This window comes from Triticum urartu, chromosome 4A (genome assembly GCF_056163025.1).
Source record: "Triticum urartu cultivar PI428250 chromosome 4A, HENAU_Tu73, whole genome shotgun sequence".
In the NCBI taxonomy this organism is placed as follows: Eukaryota; Viridiplantae; Streptophyta; class Magnoliopsida; order Poales; family Poaceae; genus Triticum; species Triticum urartu.
Genome location: NC_141876.1, coordinates 242,950,581 through 242,969,114, shown reverse-complemented (window position 1 = coordinate 242,969,114; position 18,534 = coordinate 242,950,581). Strand labels below are relative to the sequence as shown.

Here is an 18,534-nt window from a genome sequence, read left to right as displayed (position 1 = left end):
ACCAAACCCATGATCATGTAATACCTCTTCTGGAGGGAGCTGAGACGATTAATCTCAGGCCGTATAGATACTCGCACGATCAAAAGGCAACCATTGAAAAGTTGGTTGATGAAATGTTAGCAGCTGCTGTGATTAGGCCAAGCTCAAGCCCTTTGCCCTTTTCAAGTCCTTTACCTGTAGGTAGGATGTGTGGGAGTTGGCGATTGTGTATAGACTACAGGAAACTAAATAGCCTTACCATTAATAAATCCCATTCCTTTCGTGGATGAACTCTTGGAAGAGGGCAGTCCCAAATGAAAAAAAGCCATTTATCGATCCCAAGAATCAAGTGAATTAGTTTTATTGCTTTTCTTCCTTTAGCTTCTGTTTATTGCAAGCACATATTTTATAGTATTACTTGAGTTGCTGGAGTAAAAGGGAGTTAGAGGTAAGCCCTAGCTAGCCTCCCCCCTCTTCCCTATACACGAAACCCGCAGGTACTTTCAGGCGTATGATAGAAAATCTGATACTGCTTTTTAATGGGTATTTCCTACTTACTATTAAAAGAAAAGCTGTTATTTCTTCATATCCCCTTTTTCCTCTAATTTGAGCAAGTAAAGGCGCACCTTCCTCAACTTTGCTTTATAGTTTGATATAATATAGAATTGGATTTTGCTTTCCTTTAAGGAGCTCTAGCTATCTTGCTGATCCACTAGTTCATACTATTAATGAAAGCTCTTTCACCCTGCCCACGGGTAATGCCTTACTGAGCCTACTCAAGCAATCTCCCATTAGCCGCTCTTTACTTTATAGTAAAGCGATTGTAAACTCCTTATTTAGGCTAGCTACTTTGCTGATTAACAAGATTATCGCATTGGAGTTGTGACAGTTATGTAAACTACTTCTCTAGCTAGTAATGAATCTGAGGTCAAAGCCAATGAGTACGCCGGATGTTGCATTTTCACAGTGAGGGAAGGATGGCTTGACAGGCTTCGTTCTGGATGTTGTAATCTCTTCTCATGGTCTTTGTTCGCTTTATTATCCCATTGTGAGAATGGCTAGGACTGTGGATCCACACACCCCCCTCTAGTCAGTACTTTCCGAGTAGCGCAAGGCTTCTTCGTTGGCAAATAAACGAATTAATGAACTAATTTCCTTATATGACGTGAACTTGAACTAGCATTGATCAAGTCCATGAGCTCGTAAGGAGTTCTTCACGCGAGAAAGTCCACGGCTTGGCTGAATTCAATAAAAAAGAAAGTATCCAATCGACTTTAGGAGTGCCATATGTTTCTATCTAAAACAGTAAAGCGAGGCTCGCTATAAGGGTCATAGCTAGTTCAGGATTGGTAGGAATGTAATACGAATGATTGTAATATGAAAACCCCCAGGGGAGCTAGCCTTTGTGTTAAGATTAAAAATAAGAGCCCTCTTTTCATACGACTCGGTGATTCCATTGCTCTATCCGGCCACAAGATTCGATTGCGTACAGCACGAGCACGAGATGGGTTGGGGACTTAGAAATGAGCTACGCTCCAAGAATTGACCCCTGAACTACCTTTGCCCGCCTTTTCTATTAGAATCCATTCCCCCTCTTTTATATATTTAGAATGCTTTTATGGCTAGTGGAATGAGGCTGGAACCCATCAATATCACTAAACCGGGAGAGTTGCTTGTGTTGGGTTCAAAGTTTCGCTCTAGCAAGGCAAGATATAATAGAATATAATCTAATCTAATATGCATCTAGCTTTAGCTGAATATCGCGAGTGTTCAGCGAAGTATGCTAGCCATTGGCCTTACGTTCATGATACTCCTTTCTGTCTTTGCGATGTTTGGTTATAAGAGAATGTTGCTCATCAGAAAACGTGTATAGCAGCCTTGGTCGATGGGACAAACGCTCCAGTGTATGCGTTACAAGGCAACTAGCATTTTGTCATGGAAGTTCGTGAAACAATGTCATGTTGCGACTCTACATGTTAGAAGGAGCTAAATCAATAGGTGCGGGTGCTGCTACAATCGCTTTGGCCGGGGCTTAGTAGAAAGGTGTGATTCGTGATCTCGATCATTTAAATGATCCTATCCTTAAGATTGGTTTTGGAAGATATGTCAAACATTCGAGAATGGCACTGTTGATCTAGTTAGGTTTCTAATTGTTGAGTGTGAAGTTCTGTTCTAAAAATATTCGTTTCGTTGGAAAAACCAACGCCAACGTCAAGACCAGTCTCCTTTCCTTTCTCTTTTCGGGAGCAGAGCTGAAAAAGATGGACAGTAACGATCGCGTAATATCAATTTATCGGCCTCGTCATCGAAAGTGGCTTCCAATTGCTTGGAAATTCTCAGCTATATGGGGGACTTTGATGGTGAGCAAAAAGAATTGATCAAGAAATTGGTAAACTTTCGGATGATTGATGGTAAAAGAACGAGAGTTTGTGCTATTGTTCATAAAACTTTTCACCGCCTAGCTCGAATTGAACGCGATGTAATAAAAAGTTATGGTTGACGCCGTATATAATATAAAGCCAATATGCGAAGTGGTCAAAGTAGGAGTCGCAGGTACTATTTATAATGTTCCTGGGATTGTAACCAGGGATCGTCAACAAACCTTAGCTATTCGTTGGATCCTTGGAGCATCTTTCAAATGACGTATAAGCTACAGGATAAGCTTAGAGAAATGTTCATTTGCTGAGATACTGGATGCTTACCGAAAGAGGGGAATTTCACGTAAGAGAAGGGAGAATCTTCATGGACTGGCTTCCACCAATCGGAGTTTCGCGCATTTCAGATGGTGGTAAAGTGATACCACATAAGGAGCTCTTCCGCATTCAGTCATACTCAACAAAATTAAGAAATGTTTGACCTGGATCCTTTTTTTCATCTTCATATAGAAAGAAAATCGGCCTTCCTCATACTCCCTCCTTCATTCATAGAGTTGGAGGAATCCACAAGAGGCCTTCCCGTTCATAATTGCATAAAAGAACCATTCTTTTTATGAAAACTCTTGTTCGAACCTCACCTCGGGTCGAATGAATACGAAAGGGGGATCAATCAAATCAATAAGCCATGAATGAAGTAGTAGTGGGCCTTTCGCCTTATTTCGTTTGACTCGTGGAGCTGAGAAATCTACTTCAAAGAGAGGGAAAGAGTGCTAGTCTGAAAGAACAAGCAAGGGATGAGTGCACGGGAGCAAAATCCGTTGCGCCCACGCGCATACGTTTTCTTGCTAGGTAATTTCTCAGAAAGTTTTTGTGTTGTTGATTCCTATTCCTAGGTGTTGTTATTTTTCCCCTATGCCGCCTATTGGTACTAGTGCGGTAGGATTGGCCTGTAATACAGAACCTATAGGTGGTGTAACCTTTCGCTCAATACTCAAATATACAATTTAAGCATCTGAGGCTGCATCAATCGAGGATACACGACATAAGGAATTGTTAGATCTCCAAACTGAACTTCGCCTTCACCAAGCGTGGGTTTTTACTGGTCCTAACTAACGGTTGGCAAGCGATCCCCTATTCTGCATCCCGAAGATCAGACGGCCCAGAGCCGGAGCGATCATTCAAGCAAGTTACTCAGCTTGAGTTTTTCAGTCAATCAATAGATTGTGCAGTTTCTTAGTCTTTTGGTCCACGTCTTCATGACTTATAGAAAGGGTTCCTTTCTTTTACAAGATCAAGGAAGCTTCAGAAACCATCCGAGATCTTCTGGAAACAAGAAATGTTGCATCAAAGGGTTCAGTGGTCATATCATAGTGAAATCGAGTTTCTTGATTTAGTTGATATCAAATTCCCAACTTAGAAATTCGAAAGGACTAAGATTCTACTTCTTCCTCAAATACTGGGAATGTGGATTCAAGTATGATATCACTATTCCACAGATCTCAAGAAAATGAATTGAACAAGTTTGATGGCTGGAAAAGAAGATAGGAATGGGGCACCAAGGAAGGATTGTAGGTAGGGATGCCCTTAGATCCGTTCTCAATAGCTCGTGATAAGGCAAGAAAGCGAGTAGATACCCTGCCCTCGCATTAAAGCATCGATCTAGTCCTCTATTAGATATGAATTTCCCGTTGGAAATCGAGGTGCATACTCCAAAAATCCCTGGTTTTTGCCTTCGGTTAGCAACTCGTCTAAGTTTAAGATCTTATTCCATCTTCGTAAGGACATAGAAAGGGGTTTCGGTAGTGACTGCCCTATCAATAGAACGAATGGTCATCAGTTGCCCTCACGGCCCAACGCCGTTTTTGTGCTCCATCACATGCTTAAGAAGGACTTGCCGCGGAGCCAAGGCCTATTTATGAGCCATACCTAGAAGATCACTGCTTTCGTGCTGGTCATTCTAATCACAATGAGAACTTCTCCCAAAGAGGGTTCTTATTTCATTTTAGTAAGTAGTCGATTGAATCGGTTTCTAACCTAAGGAATGTGTTATTATAACCAAATATATCATCCAAGAGCCGATCTCTTTTTCATTAAGTATCATTAACAGACCGCTTTCTTACGAGCTTGGTAGCCGCCTTGGAGCCGAGGAAGATGGAGGAACCTCTCGAACCTGGAATCCACTTTCCACTTGTCCTCCATATTCTCGGGTCTGCTGTTTGACCAGTATCTAATGTTATTTCTTACTTCGACCAGATAGGCACTTTCGCATTACGCAGTGAGATCGCCTACTCCACTCGAGGTTGGCATTTTCGAGTTCATATTTCATAGGTCACCATAAAAATTCCTACCATTCAAATTAGCATATTTTTAGGAACATATCGAACTTTCATCCCGCATTATCTGTGCAAAATTTTATCATTGTTTAACTACTTCCTCAAACCATTCAATGCGCTATCTCCACCCTCTCATCCATCTCTATACCAGAACAATTAATTAGGCCCAGCCCTTCTATCATCGGCCTTGTTGAACTAATTACTTTCGTCTTTGTGCCACCTCAAAGAAGAAATTTGATCATGGGCTTTTTTTGTGATGAGGCTAGTTTGAACTATGCTTTTTATCCTTTATACACCCCTCTTGACACAAGTTTAGCACATCCAGTTCTCTTATTAGAAACTCCCTATAGATATACTTCTTACTGAGTGATTATGGCTTCCCTGACTAGAGAAGGAAATGTTGGGAGGAAATAGAGATGATAGGACCACCTGAATGCTGGAGATGAGTGCTCGGCGTATTCCCTCGAGCAAAGCGGAGAAGAGAAGGGGGAAGAAAAAAGGTTCCTAACTCATTGGATAGCTTAATCTATTAGTCAGGGATCCCATCTTTACTTTATTTAGGTGCCTAGACTTTTTGGGGCATAGGGTAGATTTCACAGTCCTTTAAGTGAATACGCCTTCTCTTTATGTATAGAGCTCTTAAAGAATGGATCAGCTCCTAGCGAAAAAGTCCAAGGTCTGAATACCAAGAGTTGTCAAACAAAGTGATCGGTCCCGGTCAGTGGGTAGAAAAGCCCGCCCTATAATCTAAAGTAGTCTTCGACTAGGTATATAAAATGGATAAAAAGAAAGAAGGGGAGGATAGGAGATATATGCATTTCACTAGGCATATATGATATTGGAAATAATGGAATCGAGTAAGCTTAGGCCAACCGATAAGTCATCTTTGTGTAACTTCCCATATGCCTACTTCTAAGCTAAAGTAAGGAAATAGGATGAGACAAGGAAGAATGAGCCGAACAAAGACATTAGGTTTGTTTAGATGTAGTCTTTGTGCTTTTCAAGTTGCTTCTTGCAAAATCAACTAAGTTCGAAAAATCCATGCCCAGGTTTCCGGGAGTTTAGATAAGATATGTCAGCTGTTGGAGGATCAATATTATCCGGGGGATCCATATATTATGAGGGAGTATAGAGAGGGGGTCTAGAGATAGTACAGTCTGTAGTGAACCTATTCATTAAATGGACTTTTCCCTTACCTCTCATCAGCTTCCCTTTCCCTCGCTGGTGCAGTGCCATCTGGATACCTCATAAATAAATCAAGCAGGCCGTCTCGTAAGCAATCCCGAGCGGCTATCTTCTCTCCCATGCTGGTGCCTTGTTTAACTCAAGTATAAAGTGGAAATTAAAGCCAAAATCCGGGGTGATAAAATTCCATTTGGATCTTGAGATCCAAGAAGAAGCATAGCTTCATGAGTTCGTTCAGACTCCTAGCTTAGTTGGAAAGCTTTTGCTTGTATCTGGCAGTGGGTGTAACATCCATCGTACTCAAACAGAAGAATGTTTGCTTATCTAGCTCCAAGGCAGTTATAATCATTTAAAGAACCATGGTTTGCACCTACTGACGAGGAGAAAGGGACGACGACCCATACTAGAACTCCAAGATAAGATCTTTCAGTCGATCAGACGGCCGAGGCCTTTAACAAGGTCCAGTTGTGCCAACGAGTTCTTCTAGTTATGAATCGCTGTAGGGAGGTAGCATTACATTTGTATTAGCAAAATAGAGCTCCTCATAGAAAAGAATGGCGAAGAAAGTGTTAGAGTACTTTCTTTCTGTTCAGTCCTGGAACTTATTCTTTTCCGATCGACCTATCAACAGTAGCGATCATACCCCGTCGAGTGAGTTAGGAGCTGCTCACAAAGAAGGCAGAAACCATATAAGATGGCCGAAGCAGATACCAGAGAATAGGTGCCTTCACCGAAGTCTACTTTATTTTAGAATTCAAATTCAAATGATGTCGCACAGGCTGACCATTTTAAATAGGTGGAAACGGGAGACTGGAGAAGATGATCACACTTTGGAAGAGAGATAGTCGCGTACCTTCCCCGGGAGGGGGCTTTTTGTTCGATACAATCACTGAACTCAGCCGCTTAGACTGGAGATGGCACTTGAAAAATCCTACAGAAATCTATCAACTTGACTTAGAGGAAGAAGTGGTAGGGGGTAGGTCGGCTGTTTTAAGTCCGGATGGTTCCTCTTGTTGGCATGGCGTTGGTATGCCTCACTATCCTTCAACTCTGGATCTGCCATCCTTCAAAACAACAACTACCAAAACACGAACTCAATGTCTTAGAACCGTAAACCATATACCTTCTCGGTAAAACACATCTCAAACAGATTATCATCGAAATGAATGGATTTTATCGCCTTAAGTAAGAGAAAAGGTTTGTGCTTTCGCGAGAAATTGACTACCTACCCATTGATTGGATTTATTCTTCTCCCAGATCCAATAGAAGTTTCCAATGAGTCATTGCCAACTACTTTAGCAGGAATGATCGAAAGCAGCAGGGGTTTAGTGATCAAGCTCTCACTTTAAAGTCCCTGCCAGCAATACCATTCCCATGCTCTTCGATGGTTCTTACGCTCTGAAAAGAATCCTTCTAAACTTTCCTCCTAAAAAGAACCTATGTTCCATTATAGACATAGAATCTATCGTTGACCTACCCAAAGTCTTCTTTTGGTTCCTAGAACCATTCAAGAAAATCACTTGAGCAGTGACATGTCAGCATCAATGGTTTTGAGATGCAAAAAATCAGTCAAACAACACTGGCAGATCGGCAATCCGATCGGGACCTTCGCACTTGACCATCCTAAAGGGATCGTTGTTGCTTGGTCGATCGATCTGTCCTTCCACCCCAAAGCTGGTAATCCAGATCAGAGTTCTTTGGATGGCATGTAATGGATTTCATTATGAAAAGGGTCATTTTTTTGATGTTGTAAACTTCATATCCAGAGAAATGGATGACTGGCTGAGGGACATATAGATTACTTCAGATCTCCACCTTCCTATGCTATGTATGCCAACCTTGATCTAATAAGTGGTCTTAATTAATATGCAACATAGGATAATATTATACAAATGGTTGGTTTTGTTCAATACTTAGGTAGGGCTGACTATGCCACCTCAGCAGCTGGGACTGGAATTGCTTACAATGCATCTAGCCACTGACTGAATTCAAAGTAGGGCTAGTGTATAAAGACCGGCTTATCTCTCTGAAGACTTAGTCCACTTTCTACTAGAATCAGATTTTCTAGTTTGCAAGCAGGTGTGCCAGCTGTAACAAAAACTTACGGCTTAGGTGGATTTCTTTAGTTAGTATATAACTCAGGATTTTCTTTATAGGACTCCCACACAAGTAAGTAGCTAGCTAGCTGGTATTGCCAAAGCCAAAAACACTACTACATTCGAAAAGGCGAACCGCGCGGACCTGACTTCTTCCTTTTAACTACTACATTTGAAAAGCCAAAAACACTACTACATTCGAAACTAGGGCTCCCTTTGGGTAATTCTACCTATCCGTTTGGACCACGTACCTAGATCAAGTCAATCATTTCAATCTAAGTTGTCCTCAGCTATAGCAAAAATAGAAGAAAGCAACAAGTTCTCCGTTTCCTGTTCCCAAAGGGTGTGAATGGAATCAATAATTATATATATACATATATATAAAGTTGGCATAAGCTGTATGCATTCGGTGCCCTCAAGTAGGTACGACTATGGATCATTCTATTCCTTTCCTTTAGGTAGTCCTAAAAAGCAAAACGTAATGGTAGAGGATGAAGGAAACAAAGAATGAAGTCTGCACCTTTGACTACTGATGAACCGCCATTTCGTTCTTTTCTTCTTTGTTCGGCTTTCACAAGCAAGATACCTTGAAGCAAGTGACAGTCTATAGCCCAGGATAGTACCATTGCTGACATGATATAATTGGCCTTACTCTTCATATTTATTTAGAGCTTCAAGTGTTCAAGGCAAGGTCGTGCAATCTCTCGTACCTGCGAGAAAAGGACTTATTTACTACTTTTTATCGATCAATGGTCCACTGGTCCCATCCAATGAGTGGTATCTGAGTATCATAGTATCATAAGAAAGTTCATTTGTACACCCGCTTATCTTTCTATATAAACTTATCTCTAAATGATTTTTAGATAGGATGTTTATGGAATTACCCCTGCTACGTAGAATGGGATAGTGTCAACATCCTTCATTATAGTACCGAAGATGCTCGTAGGCCGGTCGAGGGAAAGGATGGCTTTTATTCAAAGAGATGGAGATCCTTGTTTAGCAGCGGTTGCCCGTCCATGGGTTTATGGAGAGCGAGGGGAAGAGGGGGCAGCCCTCGGCCCGATCATCCAATTCGCTCCGATGATCCAGGCATGGTTCAGTAGTCAAAGCAACTTCATCCCTTTCGTGTACCCATCGGACGGCAACCCTTTCGGGGTTTCCTTAGGGACCGATTCACTCTGCGTAGATTGACTAAACGCAGAAAGCCTTCCACTGGCAGGCGATCGTGTTTTTCACAGGATTTCTCGTTACTCATGTCAGCATTCTCACTTCTGATATCTACAGGTCTTGTCACCAAAAACCTTCCCCGATTGACAGAACGTCCCTCTACTGACACTTGAAAAAGTTGCTTTCAAGGTCTCGTCGCTTCGGTGAATCACTTGAGCCCTGAGACATTTTCGATGCCATGGAGCTAGACCAGTGAGCTATTACGCTTTCTGCAAAGGATGGCTGCTTCCAAGCCCACCTCCTAGTTGTCATCGCTCGATCACTTCCTTTTCCACTAAGTGATTGCTTAGGGACCTTAGCGTACGATCTGGGCTGTTTCCCTCTCGACTTTGGATCTGAGCACCCAATCAGTCTGTCTGTACTAAGGATGACGACCTGTATTCAGAGTTTCCCTAGGGTTGGTAAAGCGAAATGGGGGCCACCCTAGCCCATTGAGTGCTCTACCTCGGGCCATCAACATCATACGCTCTACTGAAACAGATTTCGCGGAAAACCAGCTATATCCGATCTTCGTTGGCCTTTCACCCCTAGCCACAAGTCATCCCCGTATTTTGCCACATACGTGGGTTCGGTCCTCCAAGGCCTATTAGGGCTCTCTTCAACCTGCTCATGGCTAGATCGATCGATTTTGGGTCAAATAGGAAGAACGTAAATCTTCCACATCTGGAAAGCACCTACACCTAATGGCTTAAGCTGTTGTTCCCATTTCCTCGCTGACCCATCATGCGAAAGGTACATCATTAGAGTGAGTGCGCCCATGCTCCGCTCCTTCGACTAATTGTTCGCATCGGATCTCAGGTTCTCTATTGCACTCCCCGATTGGGGTTCTTTTCACCTTTCCCTCACGGTACTTGTACGCTATCGGTCAATGAGGAATACTTAGGCTTAGAGGGTGGTCCCCTTTCTCGCGTAAAAGCGATCATCATTCGAACACGCCGCGTTTTACTAGGAAGGATCGAACCATGGGAATGAATGAGCAGGGCTATGTTGCCTATGCTTGCGCCCCAAAATGGTTGCTGACATTGTACAACTCCGTAGGGCGCGCTACGGCAACTTTTCTAACTATGCTTGCTGCTTGCTGGTTTTTCCATCATCCAATCCACAGCAAATCGAATGAAACCGCTTAAGATTTCTTTTGATGAAAAGCCTTGTTCCGCTCTCGCTCGCCGCTACTAACGGGGACTCGGTTGGTTTTCCTTCCTTTAGCTACTCAGATGTTTCAGTTCGCTAAGTTTGAAAAGTCCAAAGAGCGCAGACTAGCCACAGAGCTTGGATACGGTTTCCCGATCGGAGATCCATGGATCACAGAAAAATCTCTCCCCATGGCCTTCCGCCTCTGAAAGTGTCCTTCCTTCTCAATGCCCGGGCATCCATCCAATGCATGATTTTCGATAGCGTTGAACATGAGCGGACACCCACACAATATCGATTTGACACAGCAACACTTTCCACCTCTCTTCCTTCCCTTGGATCAAATAGCAAATCCTCACTTTTCCAAGAGAGAAGAGAAGCAAGCAACGGATTGAGCAACTAGCATGAAAGCCATTATGCGTTAGCGCATCCGTTTTCTTGCTTGATTTTTATACGATTTTCTGAAGTGATCTGTCCAACTAAGTAGAAAAGGACACTAGAGTGTGGCTACACGTGGTATAGGGCTGCTCGTCCTGCCTGGTGTTGGGGAGCTAAAGTGGAACTCTCACATACATGTTCCTTAAGTTTTTAGCTCACTAAATGATACAGTCCTCGCTGATGGATCGACAAGTACTCCAAGGTCAGCGGCTATTAGCTAACATTATGGGACGTTAGTGGTGGTTCATTGCCTATAGTGTTGTAATCCGGAATCCAAGTTTTGTGATAACCATGTTGTTTACTTTCAGTGTTGTTTATTGTTCATAGCTGGATTGAGCTCAGTTGAGAGTGTCATGCTCTGTCAATATCTGTTGCAGGAGTTGTCATTCTGTGTTACTAGAGTTGTCAATCTCAGATGCAGGAGTTGTCAGTTGCAACCATTCTTGCTGTGTCAAGCTTGTGACTTGCGTTGTATCAGGTTGGTAACATCTTGTATCTTGATAGGACTGAATGTAGCCAGGAGTTGTCTTAGGTTAGTCTAATGTGCCAAAACGTTAGTCAAACCACCTAGGTTGTGTTTGTTCTGGAGAGTTCAGCTAGTCCGAGTGATCTGGTTTATCCTACATTTTATCTGTGTTTCGATATTTTTTTCGACTATAGGGGTTTTGTAGCAGCCCAGCAACATCCGTGTGACAGAGAGTCATATTAAGGATATAATAATGCTTTCCCCTTGAACCCCTTGCAGAAAAAGTAGCAAAATGGACTAAAATTGTTGGATAAGTGGATTTGCAGTATCTCAACAATCAAAATAGCGAATATTCCATCATCCAAATTAAGCTTCCTCAGATCCTAACCCATTGGTCATTATCGAGCCTCGTGACTCCGGCTGTGTTGATATCTTCGTATTACCTGTTATCATTCTATCTATCTGGTTATTGCTTTGTGTGTTGGTTGGTATTTCACTATTTAAGTAGTATAGTTACTGATTTTATTGACTGAAGGATTGCTATTGCTGACATCTTCTGTGATGGAAGCCAAGGGAAAGGCCACCAGGAGATTCGGGTGGGTCGGCCTTCTATATTACCTAGTCGCCCGTTACGATATTCCTTTACGAGAATAGCCTACTTTCGCTTCTAAAGTGCCTTTTTTCAACAACTCAATAGAACTTTTTTCTTTTTTCATATTATGTTATTTTCACTTTGGATTTTCCTTTCTTGCTCCTGGACTCTTGTTTAGCTTGTTAGAGGGAATGATCCGCCCGGGGATCCGGGTTTTTTCCTTCCTAAAAGGAAGGTGCCTTAAACCAAATGAATATCTCAAGCACTCGAGTAAGCTGTGGACGCACATTAAGGACGAAGGGAACGCGCTTCTGTCCTTCTGTCATTGGACTGATTATTTCTTTTGGCTTTCTAGGCCATAGATTAGTGAACTTTCTCTTCTAATGAAATAGATCTTTCAAGTTTTCGTATGAGTCTACTAGTCATAGGTTTCTATTTTGTTAGTTCTACCGGAGATAGGTATGTAAGCCACTATGAGTATATATCCATGTATGCTTCTAACTTCACCTCACGCCATAAATGGAATCCCTATCATGAGCGCAACTGTATTTACAAGTTCAGTAGCTTGAGTGAGCTTTCTCCTCAATATGGATATGGTGATTGTTCATAAACTCCTTGAAAATCAGACAGACTTATTATCAGTGCTCCAAGATCCATGTGTTCTAGGGCTAAGACTACGTTGGTGTAGGCTCCCCTTATCCTTCCTGTGGCATTCGTCGATCGATTTCTAAATGAGTGGAATTTAGATTCTCTAACTGCTCAAATAGCAATGGTTTCCTGTTCCGCATTGACCCTAGGATTGGCGACTTGGCTTAAAGAATATGGGATTCTCTTTCCGGTGGAAAATTGCATCTGAAAATGAGACTGAGACATACTTTTCGAATTGTCAGAGGCTATGAGATCCACTTTCTTTTGGAAAGGAGAAGGGAGAAGCAGCATTTCAACTGTGTGAGGATGGACTCTAGACCCACTCGTTCTGATTCTGTGATTGCAATTTCTCAAAATGGATCATAAAGTTGATCATGTTTACTAACTCACTCTCGAAGTAGAAGTACCGGACCAGGTAACCAGAAGATAAGGCCACTCGGCAAGACTGGACTAGTTTAACACAGCTATCTAGTGGAACACTATATATATAGGACTTGTAGAGCTTGAAAAAGCTTGTTTTGGTCATTTTTTCTCTTTTCTGGGCACTGAACTTCATAGACAAACTTACCAACTGATGAGCCAAAGTAGCAAATTTCTTCTTCCTGGGAGGGGTGGACTCTACATTGGTAGATCGAACTTTCATTTCTTCCTTCCATTTCATCTGTTCAAGTAATCTCCTTTTCAAGTAGATATGCTTTGATACCAGACTGGTGTGCATTCTATGCTTACCCAGCGAGCGAAGGAGCGAGCCAATTCCTCTGTTCCGGTAGAGGCAACTTCTTTGAAGAATTTTTTACTTTCTTGTATTTCCTCCAGTGAACAGAGTGGAAGACCAGGTATCTTTGTAGTTGGCTCTGGAATGATTGCTTGCAGGATTTCATATTTTCCAGTGATCAGCTTAGTTGGAAGAGATAGATAGGAGAAGCGAATGCCAGATGCGCGATGTGCCAATCAATCCAATTTCGTGAGATCAAGTCTAGATAAGAAGGAAAAATTATTTGGAGTAAATTCGCCTGGAAGAAAGAATAGGAATTGATCTAGCTATAGTATAGATAGAGTGTCAGATGAAATGCTTGACAAGGCAAGGAAACAGAACTTCCACATCCTCTGTTCACACTACCTGGATTAGAATTGGTTCTATCGAGATATACTGACTTGAAACAGGAATTTCTTGGTAACTGCTACTTCCTTGAAGCAAGTGCTTTCGGGTTGGCTCTTCTTATATGTGTATTTGCTACCCATACGGAACAATTTCATTGACGAAAGATGGATGGCTATTCTCCACATTTGCCAGCACAGTGCACTTTTTCTTCTATTTCGTGTTTCCTTTCTTTCTGTCCCCATTTGAAAATGGATTTCTCCTCCTGGTTTTAGTCACACACGTCTTTTCCACCTAGGAAGGATGCCCCTATGATCATTCCATGCTCTGCTTTCGCCCGAGCGGTCCCTAGGGAAGGAAGCCAATAATGGGAGTGTCAGGGCGGAACTTCATTAATGAAAGGATTTGCACTGCCCCACCGTGCCACAGGGACGAACTTCAATAGCCCATCATAGCACTCTCAGTCAGTGGGTTGGGGAACTCTAGAAGATATCGATAGAATAACATTTCTTTTTCATAAGTTTCAGTGGACGCTGAGCCAACAAATGCAGTTTTTCAGCGTAAGGTCAGGTTACACAAAGGCCTATTTTGATAAGCAAGGCATTGCAAACAAATAGGTAGAGCAGAGAGCTAACCTAAGGAGTGAGCTTGTTGTAGTTGGTCTAAAGGGGGAAATAAAGGACTGTCCCGCTACTACTTCCTTGATTCCCGGGAAAGAAGGAAGACCGAGGGTAACTAACTCTTCCTTCTCAAAAATCTATATCCCAGCTCGTTTTCATCTAGCCTTCCCCCCGTTTGGAGTATAGCCAAGTGGTAAGGCATTGGTTTTTGGTACCGGCATGCAAAGGTTCGAATCCTTTTACTCCACAGCATACTTATTCTAGAAAATAGAAAAAGAAAAAGAAAGTCTCATCCCTAATAAATAAATGAAAGTAGATTTACATTTTTTTGTATTTCTAGGGGGAATGTTGAGGCAAACTTACGATGCCAACAAGCTGGTTAGGTGCCGAGTTGGATTAGACATCGCAGGTTTTAGTTTAAGAATTGGGAAGAGGTTAAGAACCTAGTGGAATCCACTGCGAGGGGAAGTGCTAAAGTGAAGAAAAGCCCCAATTTTGGAGAGGATTGCATAATTGAAGAGTAGAATTGGAGCAAAGCCGTGATCTGGTAGGCGACTGGTACAAGTGCTAGCCTAGATCTAGACAAGAAGCGTTGAGCAGGAACTTGAGCAATTCCAGAAACCTTAGAAGAAACTGGATATGTGGCAACAAGAAGGGCTTAGCCAGAATCTTGAAACAGGTATGATACCGACACATATCAGCCTGATGTGATGTACCTGAATTCATTCATGTTCTGTGGAGTCTTTCTTTTAATATTCTTATTTTTTCTCAGTTTAATTAGGAAGCAAATGTGGTTTGAAGATGAACTCAACCTCGAAAAGGAATTCAATTAGCTGTGCAGTTAGCCCTTTTATCTTTAATAATTGGTTGAAATGGATATTGCCTGTCACTTGAAAATAAGGTTGTTTCATTTAGAATTCAGCAAGTTTCTTAGAAAATTGTTGTTAAACAGGTTGACGTTCCATGGGAATGGAATAACAAAGGCTTTTGGCAGTTTGTGGATCGAGATGTGATTCGCTTCTTGAGTAATAGTTTCTTTCATTTGGTGTGCTCTTCCTGGAACTGGTAATAGGAAAAATTTGGTGCATTCTACTTTGTTGTTATGGAATTTACAATCCTTGAATTGTTTGAACCTGACTCTCATTATCTGTCTTCATGGTCTTGAGGGTATTTTGGATATCGTGGAGGTAACTGACGATGAATTCGTCTCTTGCCTCACCGATCTGAACACGGAGTTTCCGAAGCTACAAGAGTGCTTGGTTAAACAGTGCCATTTAGTTTCAACTGTCTTTAAACTTACTACTTCAAGTGCAATTATCAACTCCTTGCAAAATTGTTGGCTTTCTCATCTACAAAAGGCAACTTTGGTATGAATGGAAACAGATAATTAGGTTCCACTCACTACGTCAACTAAAGCAACTGCATCTCGAGCACTTACCAGGGAAAATCGAATAAATAATGACATAGTACGAGGGGATTTTTTTCTCACTATTGCCATCCTGTGTTCAGTTCCCATTTCGTAGTAGGAGACAGACTCAAAGTCAATAGATTCCTGTCCTTTTCTATAAAAATAGGCTTGGTCAAGTGCTTAAAAAATAGGTGACCCGAATGATTTCAATGAATTTCTATTTGGTCAGATTGGAACAATTGGATTCGAAAGGAAAGAAAGACTGTGAATGAAGAGGGCCACCCATGATCGATTGGATTCGACAAATAAAGTACACGGCCCGCCCGTGTCACCACCAGTCCACCGAACCAGCTGTAGATCGCTAACTCTCTTGTCGACGCCTGGAACTTATGTACGAGTTAAGAATGAATTGTTCCTGAGTAGAGAGGGCAGGATAAGGATTCAGTAAGAAGGACAGTCTACTTATGGAAATGCCATCCTCTCTTTCCTCAGTAACGGAGTGACTAGCTACCCCGACTTTTTATTCCAGTTCCATTCTTACTGGTGCAGGAGTCCAAAGTGCATCTTCCAACTCCCTAACTGCGTCTTCCATGAAGTTCGGGAGACCCCTCACGTGCCGCTGCCCATGAGACTCGCCTTTGTACACTTTGCGCACCGCTTCGACTAGACCCCGCTACTACCTCGTATCCAAATACCTGCGATCAAACTCATTCTTTTTTAAGCCCTACAGGCCTAATAGAACCTTGTTTCCTAGGCCAAGTCATCCTATAAGTAAGTAGGGCTGAAGACAATTTGTTTGTTAGTTTTTCAATCTTCTTCCTTCTATGCTTAGAGTAAGTGGAAATGACCTCCTTGATCAGCAAGTAAGCGAGCGGTAGTTCAGTCTCCGACAAGTGAGGCCGAATAGCCCCAGGTGTCCTTTTCCTTCTAAACTAGCTGCTCTCGCTTGACTCTTCTAGTGAGCAAGCAAACTGGTCGAGGAACACGGTCGGATCAAAGTAAGGAATGGGAATAGCACTCACTCGTTGAAGGTAAGCCAGAAACAGGGGTTTTCCTCTCCCTTACTTAAGTCCTAGTCCATCTTTTCGTGCCCCAAAGGGGAAGTCAAGCAATAATGAGGGAACTTGACCCACACCTGACGAAAGAGTTTGGTAGCTCGAAGGAAGCAGAAGAAAAACCTGATTTCTTTCTGTCCCAACCTCCAAGGGTTCCTCCCTGTATGACATAGTCCTTTGGATTGGGGCAATGGTATGCACCTATGTTTGGTGTCCCCTCTCTCACTTCCTCGTCAGATCCTAGTCCCAAAGGGCAATACATTGAGTCAGAAAGACGGGGGGCTTTCGTAAATTCCATTATGTAGCCGAACTAGCCCTTGGATCAGCTCTCATAGTGGGAGAATCAGAGTCAAGTTAGGTGCAAAAGAGGGGGTTGACATCATTCGTCATGATTGGATCAATCAGACTCCCCCACAGGAAATGCCAAGGGGCGCCCTTTCTCATTATCATCTACCGCCCATTTCTTCATCATCTGCTGCTGCCTTAAGTGCGTAAAGTAGGCACAGCTTCTTAGGTTTCTAAATATCTTGTAGTAGCCGAAGGTAGTCCAGTACGCTTGTTAGATTGAATTGAATCTTATATAACCTATGTAGCTAAAGAGAAAATCATAATAGTCTAAGTGGACCTCTCAAAGGTATAAATAAGTAGACATTAGTCTTACTGGTTCGGTCTTTTTCTTTTTTTGTTATGATGCAACATTTCATACTTCTCAATTCTTATTTATTCAAGGTTTCGTATGTACTGAGTGACTCTAGGTCTATTCAGATGCAACTTCAAGAGAGCTTTATTCGGCCTTTGTATGACCATCTTCCCTTCCTTTCTATCTCCTTCGGTCAGGTAGTTCTGCTTCCAATGTCGGAGGAGCAGGGTGGGATAGAAGGGTAGTTTCTGAGTTCGAGATGTCTGAGTTTGGAGCTTCCGCTTCTCTAATGTAATAATAAAGCAACAAGCAACGCCGCTCCCGTGCGCTCATCCCTTGCTTGTTCTTAAGCGCTAGTCATTCATCCCTAGCTGGGTTCTTGGGATATCTTGATTCTCTTTATGATGATGTAAGGGTCAGCAACAATGAATAAGGAATCGATCGGAAGTTCACGCCAATCGATCTTCTGTAGGAGTAGGAGGTAGCGGGAATCCCCCTTTCTTCGTTTAGAAGAGTGCTGGACCTCCACAACGTCAAACCATAGAACACAGCTCCTTTCGGTCGAACCGTAGGAAAGACGACTTTACCTTTCTCATAGATAGTCTGAGTTCGAGCTACTGTAATCTCCCCATTGACCTTCTTTTTTAGATAGAATCCTCAATGAGTGGAAAGGATTCCCAAACTTGCTCCACAGTACTATACCATACAGAGCTGTGACCTTGTGATATGATAAGAAGAAAAGGGGCCAGGCCGCCCTCTTTTCTTTTCCGCACCAAGCCTTCTTGTAAAATTGGGTGTATAGCTCAGTTGGTAGAGCATTGGGCTTTTAACCTAATGGTCACAGGTTCAAGTCCTGCTATACCCAAAACAAAAAAAACACTCTTGTATTCGTAAGGATGCATAATAGCCTTCAAAGAGCACTCTTTAGCCTTGAGAAAAGCCCCTTTCTCATCAACATCTTGACTTCACTTGTTGTTTGAGGTATGTATAAAGGAGATCAGATCTGTCCCGGGAATCGAAGGATACAGAAATATGGAATCGAGCACAGATTATAGGAAACAAGCAAACAAAACAGGTTGGATCCCATCTTTAACTGCACAGAGTAGCAGCCTACTATTTATTGATGATCTTACCTTCCTGAGAGTTGAGGAACAGCAGATGAGATAGCCGAAAGGGGGGACCCCAGGTAATAAGTTTCCTTTTCCGGTTTAGGCTTGAGAGAAATCAGGAACTGAACTGAGC

General features: G+C 42.4%; 1 non-coding gene across 1 annotated transcript; it reads left to right on the top strand.

Moving 5' to 3' along the window:
- Positions 1-18,084: 18,084 nt before the first annotated feature.
- Positions 18,085-18,157, top strand: TRNAK-UUU (transfer RNA lysine (anticodon UUU)). The gene has a single exon. It is a non-coding gene; the product is annotated as a tRNA-Lys (tRNA).
- Positions 18,158-18,534: the final 377 nt, after the last annotated feature.